This window comes from Hibiscus syriacus, unplaced genomic scaffold, assembly GCF_006381635.1.
Source record: "Hibiscus syriacus cultivar Baekdansim isolate YM2019G1 unplaced genomic scaffold, ASM638163v2 tig00113337_pilon, whole genome shotgun sequence".
Classification (NCBI taxonomy): domain Eukaryota; kingdom Viridiplantae; phylum Streptophyta; class Magnoliopsida; order Malvales; family Malvaceae; genus Hibiscus; species Hibiscus syriacus.
Genome location: NW_024063456.1, coordinates 633,531 through 644,489, shown reverse-complemented (window position 1 = coordinate 644,489; position 10,959 = coordinate 633,531). Strand labels below are relative to the sequence as shown.

The 10,959-nt window shown below is 38.0% G+C and overlaps 2 pseudogenes; both read left to right on the top strand.

The window, feature by feature from the left end:
- The first annotated feature begins 803 nt into the window (after nucleotides 1-803).
- LOC120186225 lies at nucleotides 804-2,386 on the top strand (annotated as a pseudogene).
- Nucleotides 2,387-4,654: 2,268 nt separating this feature from the next.
- On the top strand, nucleotides 4,655-10,937 carry LOC120186325 (annotated as a pseudogene).
- Nucleotides 10,938-10,959: the final 22 nt, after the last annotated feature.

Here is a 10,959-nt window from a genome sequence, read left to right as displayed (position 1 = left end):
AACATACTGAAGACAGAGGTCACAGAGATTTCAAGATTAGAGCATAGCAGAAATTTCAAATATATGCAAGAAACTAACAATTAAAAATGTGATAAAACGGGTACTCATTTAAGACATACTTTACTCTTCTGTTCAAAGAGGAAGCTAGATTGAATACATTGAATGATCTTCGTGATAAAAAGGACTGCTGTTCTTCTTAGATATTTCGGGTTCGAACAACTACGTCTGTAGGATGTGTATACATTATCGACAATTAAGAAAGATAATGAACAAATATGACCAATCACATCTACAATCATATGCCAAAAATCAACCAGAATGTGTTTGTGTTAGTCTTTATTTTTCCCCTCCAACATTTCACAATGCAGATATTCTGGTAAATTCGAACGTGGAGGGATGCAAAATATTGAAAATGATCACGTAAAAGCTACTGGAGATTGAAGACGACATTTCGTTTGTTGTTGGTTTCGTTCTTTTCATGTATGTGTAGTTTGTTTTCCTGCACCGTGTCATTTCGTGCTTTTCTTTGATAAACAAAAAACTTGATTATTCAAACAGAAAGAAAGAAAAAGAAACAGTAAATTTGTTAGCATAATTGCTCAAATCTATGTTGAATATTTGTTCGTCTTAATTCCTTGCTCCACTTAGGCAAGGAAATAAAACTCCTCGGCCAAGCTAAGAAAATTGGTTTTGCCCTTCTACAAAATTGGTTTCAATATGACGTTTTTGCCCTTCATAATGGATAATTTTACATTGAAGTCCTTTTGTAGATAACAAAATTCTCACATGTTAAAACTGGTTTTGCTTATAAACCCTAATCCAAATCTTCCATTCCGAACGAGCTTCACCCTCTATTCCGAACAGGTAATCCCCCCCCTCATAACTTTACTTTCTGTATCTTTATATTAATTTCTATCAATACTTGAAAAATTGAAAATGGAACCTCTGCTTCTGCTTGCTTCAAACAAGGCTTCAATACCAACCTCCTTTCCCCTGTTCCTCTCTTGCAATTCCTCATTTCACGGCAAACCAAAACTTTGTACGATTTCCCACCCTTAACAAGTTTCAGAAAAGACGCCATTTTGGGACAAAGCTTGGTTTTTCAAGATAAGGGTTTTTCTTCCTTGGGTAATCTTAGAAAACCCCATGTCCCTTACGAAGCAGTAAGAGCTGCAGTTAAGAGAAGAAAAGAGGTTCCTTTTGATAACGTGATTCGAAGGTACAAGAAGCTTAAATTGGTGTTGAAGATAAGGAAGATTCTAGTGAGTCAACCTGATAGAATCATGTCACTTAGGTCGTTGGGGAGGTATAGAAGAGACCTAGGTCTTGAGAAAAGGCGCAGATTTATTGCCTTATTGCGGTGTTTGAAATCATGGAAGAGGGGCTTATTCATTGAGGTTTAGATTGACGCCTGAAGCCGAAAAGCTATATTTGGATGAGTTGAGAGTCAGGAATGAAATGGAAGGCTTGTTGGTTGTTGGGTGTTAAGTTGAGGAAGTTACTGATGTTGTCAATGGAGAAGCGGATTCTGTTGGAGAAGATTGCTCATTTGAGGACTGATCTTGGGCTTCCTTTAGAGTTTCGTGATACGAATTGTCAGCGATACCCTCAGTATTTTCGTATTGTTCTAACTGTACGAGACCCTGCTTTGGAATTAACTCAATTGGGATCCTGAGCGTGCAGTATCAGCTGCTGAACTAGCTGACGAGGAAAATCAAGCTAGAGAGTTGGAAGAGAAGAACTTGATTATAGATAGACCGCTTAAGTTCAATAGAATTAAGCTTCCCAAGGGTCTTAATCTTTCTACGGGTGAAATGAGACGGCTATGTAAGTTTCGAGGCATGATAATAAGGCATCCTGATATGTTCTATGTGTCTTTGAAAGGGGATAGGGATTCTGTTTTTCTCAAGGAAGCTTATCGTGACTCTCAATTGATAGATAAAGATCCATTGTTGCTTATTAAAGAAAAAATCCGCTCTCTTGTTGCCATTCCTAGGTTCCCAAAAAGGGATTGTTTGAAGAATACAATGATAGGAATGAAGAAATGATATGCCGGAGGAGGCAAGTGATGAGGAAGGAGAAGAATGGTCTGATATGGATAGTTATCTGAGTGATGATGGGTTTGGTGATGCTGAGGGCGGAAAAGACATTGATGACTATGAGGATGATTGGAGTGATGGAGAAGATGATGATGATGCACCACCAGATTTCGATGAAGATGATGAGCCTGTTAATGTTGGATTGGGCAACAGAATTAAACAAGGTGCTTTCTCGGCTAAGAAAGAAGAAAACTGTGTTCCTGTATTTCCTGATGGTCGGCCAAGAGAGCGATGGTAAAAAGATACCAAATTTGCTATAAATTGAAGACTCCCTTCCGTTTGACCCCTTTAGTTGTTTATCCTCGTTTGGCTTCAAAAGGTCGGGTTTGTCTGGAGAAAGAATCCAGTTTACTGCTTGGTTCAATGCCAAATCTTGTTTCTTGTAATCTTGGAGCAATTTATCCCTTTCTTCATATATATGAGACATTAACAGTGATCTAAGCAGAAATATTCTGGTGATTTGTTCTTATTTATGCTTTTCCCATACTATATATAACAGTGAAATGGCTGGTTGGAGTTCATGGATGATTAAAGGATATGTGCAAACACTAATGTGTATGCCTAGTTCTATATGCAATGATTTAGGAAACTCGTTCAGGATGATAATGTGTTTTGATTGTTTACCGGGTATGGAAGCGGCGCCATCTGGTTATCTAAGTTTCTCTACCGGTTGTCTGAAAACATTTTTAATGAATATTTAAACGATGAAAGAATGTTTGAAAACTTTGCAAAATGTATTTATACGAGGGATGGTGAAAACGCCAAAAGGGACTTGCATTTCTGTCTATAAACAGAGATTTTTACGCAGGAATTAATTGGAAGGGAAGCTACTCTCAATTATGTATTTATTGACTTATCTATACATGCATTGTATTTTATTTTTATTTTTACTTTTTTTTACTGTCGGAGGTTTCCCACGGAAGCTGCTCTCAACCATGTGTTGGGGCAACCTACTACCTCACATCCCCTAATCCCATGCATATGGATAGGATTTTGTTGTTGTTGTTGTTGAAAACTCAAAAAGGGAAAAGCTTTTGGACATGAATCATGATATAACCCGAAGTAATGGAAAATAACAAGATGTATAAAGAAAACCTCATCCATGAAGTCCTGATCTGAAGGCAACTCTTTACCGTCTACATGAAGTATAAGGCACGCTTTGATGGGTTCATGACTAGGGTTGCAGATTCATGCTGTTTTGATTAAAAGGGGTTCTGATTAATGAGTTAAAGGTAAAACCTTCCTCTTCAAGTAAACATCATTCTGATAAACTTCCGGTATCGCAACACCATTATCTTTGAAGACTCCGATAGCATCGGGATGAGCCTCTGAGCCAGAAAAGAAAAAGAAAAAGGACAACACTAATAATCACAAGGCACAAAAAAGAAGCCTATTTGTAGCAGACAACCAAAAGAAGATCAAAAGCACCTGGATAACCTGCAACTATTATGTATGCCAAAGTAGTCACCATATTTAGCTCTAATATGTTTCACCTAGAACATTGTAAGAGAACTTAGTATCATATTCCACTTCATTCAAAGCTTGTTATTGACTTATAACTTGTTGCTAACAATCTGATATCTGATATGACAACCAATAAAGGTGCAAAATTTGGTTATACTCACATCGTCAATTAGGTACGAGAAGAGAGGAACAACTGCGATGGGTACCAGCATGCCTGTGAGCAATCTCCATATCGCACTGCTCGAAACCTGAAACCAGCTAATAGCAGTTGCTAAGGTAGGTTGTTCGGTAACCTGTCCAAGAACTGCAGTTGCTACTATTTCCTGCCCATCACTAGACAATCTCGAGAGATGCAAAACTGATGGCAGTCCGGTTGGTCTTCTCATGTAGTTTGCAGTTGCGGACTCATTTGTTCCATGAAGCAATGAAATTGTTTCTGTACCCTCCACTAGTTCTGGACTGGTAAGCGAATCGTCTTGTTGGCATTGGCATTCCCGCCGGTAATTCAACGTGATAGTTTGCAGTTCAAGCGAGTCGATCATCTCTTCAGCCATGCTCTGCCATACAGACATGATTTTACGAAATCAACCTAATGGTTTGGTCATCAAACAATGATTTATGATTTTCCAAATGGTTAAACAAATAATTTTCAAACAAATTTCGAAATTAACCCGAGTTTATGATTTTTCAAAAGATTAAACAAACAATTTTGAAATAAACATATTGGTTCAAGCCTCTCCAAAGTCAAATTTTAGCTTTTATTTTGAGCACCACTTTATTGATATAAATAAATTATTAAAAAATATAAAATAAGAAAGATGAGAAAATAAAAATAACATAAAAAATTAAAAAATCATATCAAAGTCGTTAATTATTTTAACATTTAGCGACTAAAATAAGAAAAAAAATGTAACGTTAATGATATTTTGGCTAAAAATTAATTTAGTAGTTAAAATAAGAAAGGAACAATAGGTTAGTGACTAATAGTGTAGTTTACCCAACAGATTTTTGGGTCTAACTACACCTCCAAAGGTCAGGCTAATTCAATCACGTTTCAAGATACTTGTTCTTGTAACCAAACGCCTCCGTTCTTCCCCACCCTTTTTTTCCCACTATTTCCAGATATATCCCCAATATTTTCATTTTCAATTGCTTTTTCGTCCTTCTTTCCAATTTCCAGGATTGGTGCAGTTTCTATTTAGGGTTTTTTAATTTCACCGCTCCCCCCCCCAAACCCATTGTTTCCCTTTCCTTTACCCCCTTTGGTTTCCTTCTCCCTTTTCCTATTTTCCCAGCTTCAATTCTCTGATTTCTAGCATCTGTTATCCAACTTTTGAGAATTCCAATTAGGGGGAAAAAAGAAGGGAAATTACCTGGGAAATTTATTAGAATATCCCCATTCTATTTGCAGTATTTACTAGACTTGCCATTTCGTTACTTCAGAAACGTTAATGCAATATAGGTTGCTACCAGATTATTAAATATGAAAAAAAGAAAAAAATCTAGCACTAACTCCAAAGTTAAATTTTTGGTAGTCAGATTCACCAGGAAACCGAACATATTGAAAGGAATGATCTATTTTTATTGGATTAGTTGCCTTTTCTATTTTGATTGTTTTTGGTCGCGTTCTGGCTGTTGGAAGGGTTAAGAAGTTTTTAGGCGAGGAAAGTGGTTTAGGATTGCATGGGAGAATATGAAGGGTGGGCGGTGCAGCATCCGCCCATCGGCTATTACCGAACGGTTTGTTACCGAATGAAGCCGCCTCGGTGATTCGGATACTTTACTCCGAGCGATGGATGAAGGCTGAGGAAAGAACCGCTGATCTCATTGCCTGCATTCAGCCCGATGCACCCTGGGAAGGTCGCCGTAATGCCGTTGCTGATTATGTGCAACGTCTCATCTCCAATGCTTCCCATGTCAGGTCCAATCAAATTATAATTTCTTTTATTAATGATTAAAATAGCATATGAAATTATACGTCTAGTTCTTCATTTTTTATTTTGAGGTTGAGGAAATAATTTAATAGAGTTTTCTAGGTTAAATGATTAGAAATCGTGGACTGGATGTATATATTTTAACTTTGTTGGACTAGGCGTATTGATTCATGAACCAATTTTAATATGGAGTTTATTTACTTTCTGTTGATAGGTGTTTACTTTTGGGTCTGTGCCCCTCAAGACGTATTTGCCTGATGGGGATATCGACTTAACAGCCTTCAGTAAGAATCAAAATTTGAAGGATACATGGGCTCATCAGGTTCGTGATATACTGGAAAATGAAGAAAAAAAATGAAAATGCTGAATTCCGAGTGAAAGAAGTTCAGTACATTCAGGCTGAGGTAAAGTCATAGTGAGATGTCTTTTTCACAGTTCCTATGGAATCTCCTCTAAAAGCTTGGATGTTGTGTTTTTTTTTTAGATTTCAAGTGTACCAATCTGTCAAATGTTTCAGTAGTAGAATTCTTCCACTTGCTACTGGCTGGATCTTCTATTTGCGGCGCTGATTCTATTTCCTAATTTTCTTATCATCTCTTTTGCATTAAACTAGTAGTAGAATTCTTCCACGCGGTTGCTTGATGTTGTTATTTTAATACATGAGTTTATTTTGATGTTTTCTTTTGCTTCTCATGCACTTCAGGTGAAGATAATCAAGTGTCTTGTAGAAAACATTGTGGTAGACATTTCATTTAATCAGCTCGTGGATTATGTACCCTTTGTTTTCTTGAAGAGGTTAGTGATGCAACACCTGCCACTGTTTGTCTCAACGTTTATTTTTGGAAATTGGAATAATAAACCTTTATGAAATAATGCAAGTTTTAACCAAACTTAATGCCCATGTGTGTAGGTTGATCTTTTGATAAATCAGAACCATTTGTTCAAGCGTAGCATCATATTGATAAAAGCATGGTGTTATTATGAGAGCCGTATATTGGGTGCTCATCATGGACTTATCTCAACTTATGCCCTGGAAACCTTGGTTCTTTACATATTCCATGTTTACAATAAGCCGTTTTCTGGACCACTTGAGGTTGCCATTTCTACCTTTATATTTTAAATTCCTTTTGCATTGTCTCCAAATCTGTCTTATTTTTCCCCTTCCACATGCTTAGGTCCTGTATCATTTTCTTGAGTTCTTTAGCAAGTTTGATTTGGAAAAATTTTGTGTTAGCCTTTGGGTCCTGTTCCAATTAGTTCCTGCCAGACATACGGGTACTACATTTTCTGGACATATTATTCTAAGCTTTGAATAAATAATATTCCACTCACCAAATTTTTGCCTTTTTTTTTATAGTTAACTAATTTGTTTGAAATGCTTTTTGCAGCGGAACCTCCTCGAAGAGATGGTGGAGAGTTGTTACTTGGCAAATATTTTCTTGATACTTGTAGTTCAAGATATGCTGTTTGCCAAGAAACCAGGGTCAACCTTTACTTCTAAATATTTCAATGTGATCGATCCTTGCGCGTAAATACAATCTTGGCCGAAGTGTTAGTAAGGTACATCTGTAACTTTTTAAGTGTTTTTCTTTTCATTCTTTTTTTTCCTTTTCTGAGATTTTTGTGTTTGTGACCTTGTTATCCCTTAGCATTATCTGTTTCCAAGCTATTGCTGCATACTTTGGTTGGCATAAGTTTCTGGGTCTGGCGTAACTACTTGCTATATTAAAGTTTCCTTTTCCTCCATTTTTTCCTGTATGGAACTTTGGGTGATACAAGCAGTGAACTTCTAATAGAGCCACTGATTAGGAACTTCTCAAATATTAACTTAAATGGTAAGAAGCAAGTTGAAGAGACTGTCATGGCAACTATGATTAAGCATGTCTTGAATCATGAGTAATAATACTATTTAGCTTTTATGTGTACAACTATGTAAATCTTTTTCACCATCTTAGTGCTCTGGAATAGTTAGAGTTGTCAGTTTTTGGTTTTCTGTATCTAAATAGGTTTTTTGTGCATAAAAATAATTTATATTTTCAGGTAATTTCTTTAGGATACGCAGTGCATTTGCATTTGGTGCTAAAAAGCTGGCTAGATTACTTGATTGTCCCAAAGAGGATCTGTATTATGAAGTAAATCAATTCTTTATGAATACATGGGAAAGACCATGGCAGTGGCAAACGGCCTGATGCACCGAGGAATGATCTGTGGTGCTTGAGATTTCAAATTTGGACCCACACGGGATTTAAGAATATCGGGAACAATTCAAACAGTAGAAGGAATGATGCTTCTTCACAGCATGAAACTCAAACTGAAAGGGCTCAAGATCATTGGTTGTTTCCTCACAGCATGTTTATAATCCTTCGGAAAGCAAAATTAAGATTAATGATGCTTCTTCTGTTTCTGTGCTCAAAGCCCAAAGAGTCATGGTAATATGAGACACTCAAAGACCTCTGATCAGGTTAGATGGGATTCTAATTCAAGTCAGAATATTCATAATGGTATTGGTCAGAGAATTCTAAAGCAGAGAATGTGACTGATGTTCAAGGAAGATATCTCTTTACAAGGACGTGCTCTAGTCCTGCTTACTGAAACATATGGAGAAGTTACCTCTCAACAAAGACAGAACAGAATGCTAGAGAGTGGGGAGACTCAGATTCCTTCTACGAGGTCAGATAATAACAGGAGGAAGAATTGAAGCTGATTTGGTAACAAGATGTAACATTAAATCTTCATGTGATGATCCTTCATCTTTTATCCAAGCTTCAAGTCATCAAAGCTTGATGATGATGCTCCCAAACGATCTTCTAAATAGTTACCAAGATGATTTAGGATTGGGAACTATGAGTCAGGGTTTTTTCTTTGATTCCAGATGTACAAGGAATGCAACAAGAAGAACAAGATTTAGTGAACATGATGGCATTTTGCAGCTCATGGCTTTAATGGTCAGGTTCCTGTTCCACTAAATTTAGCTGCAGGTCATTTGCCTTTTCCTATCCAACCTCTGTCAATGTTATACAATCAGAGAAATTTGGGTGGAATTCTTCCTACAAATATTCAAATGTTTCCCCAAGGATTAGTTTCTTCTCCTTTGGCCCATTATTTTCTAGCATTGGATTAACCTCAATTCAGAGGATCCAATTGAGGTCAGTAATGAAAATTTTGGTCCTCCAGAAATGAATTCAGGGAAGTGGAACGTGATTTATGGCATGAACATGACGGCTCTAGTGTGGTTTTGATCTGATAATGGTAGTTTTGAAATGCTTCTCGGATGATAAGCAACTTTCTACTTCAGGTGGATATAATTCTATTCCATCTTCTAGGGTAGGCAGCTCTGGTAGTTCTACTAAAATCCAGCAGGAGTTTTCCAAAGAAACTCAAGGTTCATGTAGGAAGATCATCTAGGTGTTGCCAACATCAAGATCACAGAGGTAATGATATCTACTTTGATGAAAGAACTGCAGGTTCTAGATCCATGACTGCTTCACATACTAGTTCGCTTAGAAGTAAAAATTCATCAGAAAGTTCTTGGGAAGGATCACCAGCAAAGGTCTCTAAGCCAGCTAGGGAGAAAAAGGGTAGGAAAATATCTGCTTCTGTGTTTCCATCTGCTGCATGTCGGAAAGGTAAAACTCTATCTGAATATTCCTCAGACAGAGGAACATGACAGATTGGGATTCACCATCAATAGTGGGCACTGAAATGGCAGAAAGAACTACTGAACCTCAACTAGTTGGTTCTTCACCTGTTCCAGAACATCTAATACCTGGATCTGAGACAGCTCAGACAAGTGGTTTGGATCCATTGATATCCATTGCACCATTCCTCTTAGATCCAGGTTCAGGGCAAGAACTATGGATAATTCTGGAGTCCCTCCCTTGGCCTTCACCAAAACAGGGTCACCGGTACCATTTTTATTGTGTCCTGTGTACAACATTCCAGCAGAAACAGGAACTCCAGTGCATCTACAAGCCATTTCTGTTGGGATGAGGGTCTGGATAACAATGAATCTTGCCAAATTTTGAATCATCCGAGAGACTAAATCTGAGGTGTTAAGTACTTCTAGTTCTACAAGAAATGCTACATCTCTTGAGCCATTAGAGCGTAAATCTGACATTCTTAATGGTGACATTGCTAGCCATTGCCAAAACTTGCAGTATGGAAGGTTTTGCCAAATTTCACGATTTCCTCCGCCTCTGATTTCACCCCTAATGGTACCACCTGTCTATTTACAAGGTCATTTCCCATGGGATGGCCCTGGAGACCTTTCATCAAATGTGAACCACTTTCCTCAACTTATGCGATTCCTCCGCCTCTGATTTAACCCCTAATGGTACCACCTGTCTATTTACAAGGTCATTTCCCATGGGATGGCCCTGGGAGACCTTTCATCAAATGTGAACCCTTTCCTCAACTTATGAATTATGGGCCTCGTACTCTTTCTGATACTCCCCTTCAATCTGGTTTCAAATAGACCAGCCAGCTTATACCAACGGCTTGCTGATGAAATGCCAAGATATCGCAGTGGTACTGGGACATACCTTCCTAACCTGTAAGTACCATATTGGAAATCTCTAATGAGCCTTTATGACCTTAAATTTCGCACTTGAACTTTGGCATACTTTTGGAGAGTAATTTGCAGGTTATATGGTCCTGTTTTTCCATTCTTCATTAGTCTGGTGTAAGTTTTTTAAGGGACGGTCTTTTAAATGCAACATTATCTTGGTCATAAGATATTCATACATTAGTCTCTTCAATCAGTTTTTTTTAAGTGATCTTAATGTTGTTTAGGTTGTGTCATTTAACATTGAAAATATAGCCTTCATTACTTGTCTACATGCTTTTCTACTCAGAAAGCTTCGATGAGAGAACGCCATTCTGCAAATGCAAGGAGGGGAAAATACAGTTGATAGGAACGAGCACCACAGTGATGGAGATGGGAACTGGAATGCCAATTCAAGGTCACAGGCTGCGGGGTACGGCCGCAGTTGCAATCAAAATGAAAAATCAAGATTCACGTGTGACCAATCAGGAGCTGTTTTCTGGTGAGCAGAGCCGAGAGGCTTTGGGGGTCACATAGACATGATTCATATTCTACATACCAGTCCCATAATGGACCAGTCTGCTCAAACTCTTCACAAAGTACATCTGCCGACATGCCATATGGCATGTATCCACTGTCAGCCATGAACCCCAGCGGGGTGTCTTTAATGGACCTACCATTCCTTCTGTTGTCATGCTGTATCCCTATGATCATAATTCTGGCTGTGGTTCCCATATGAACAACTTGATTTTGGTTCTCTCGGACCTGTGGGTTTCTCAGGCATGAATGAAGAAGTATCGCAGCTAAGTGATGGAAGCAGCTCAAGTGGGTCATTTGACAAGCAGAGGTTCCATGGTACCTTGCCCACAGTAACCAGACCAACCTTCTTCACCCCACCTCCAAGGTAATTTGTCTTGTT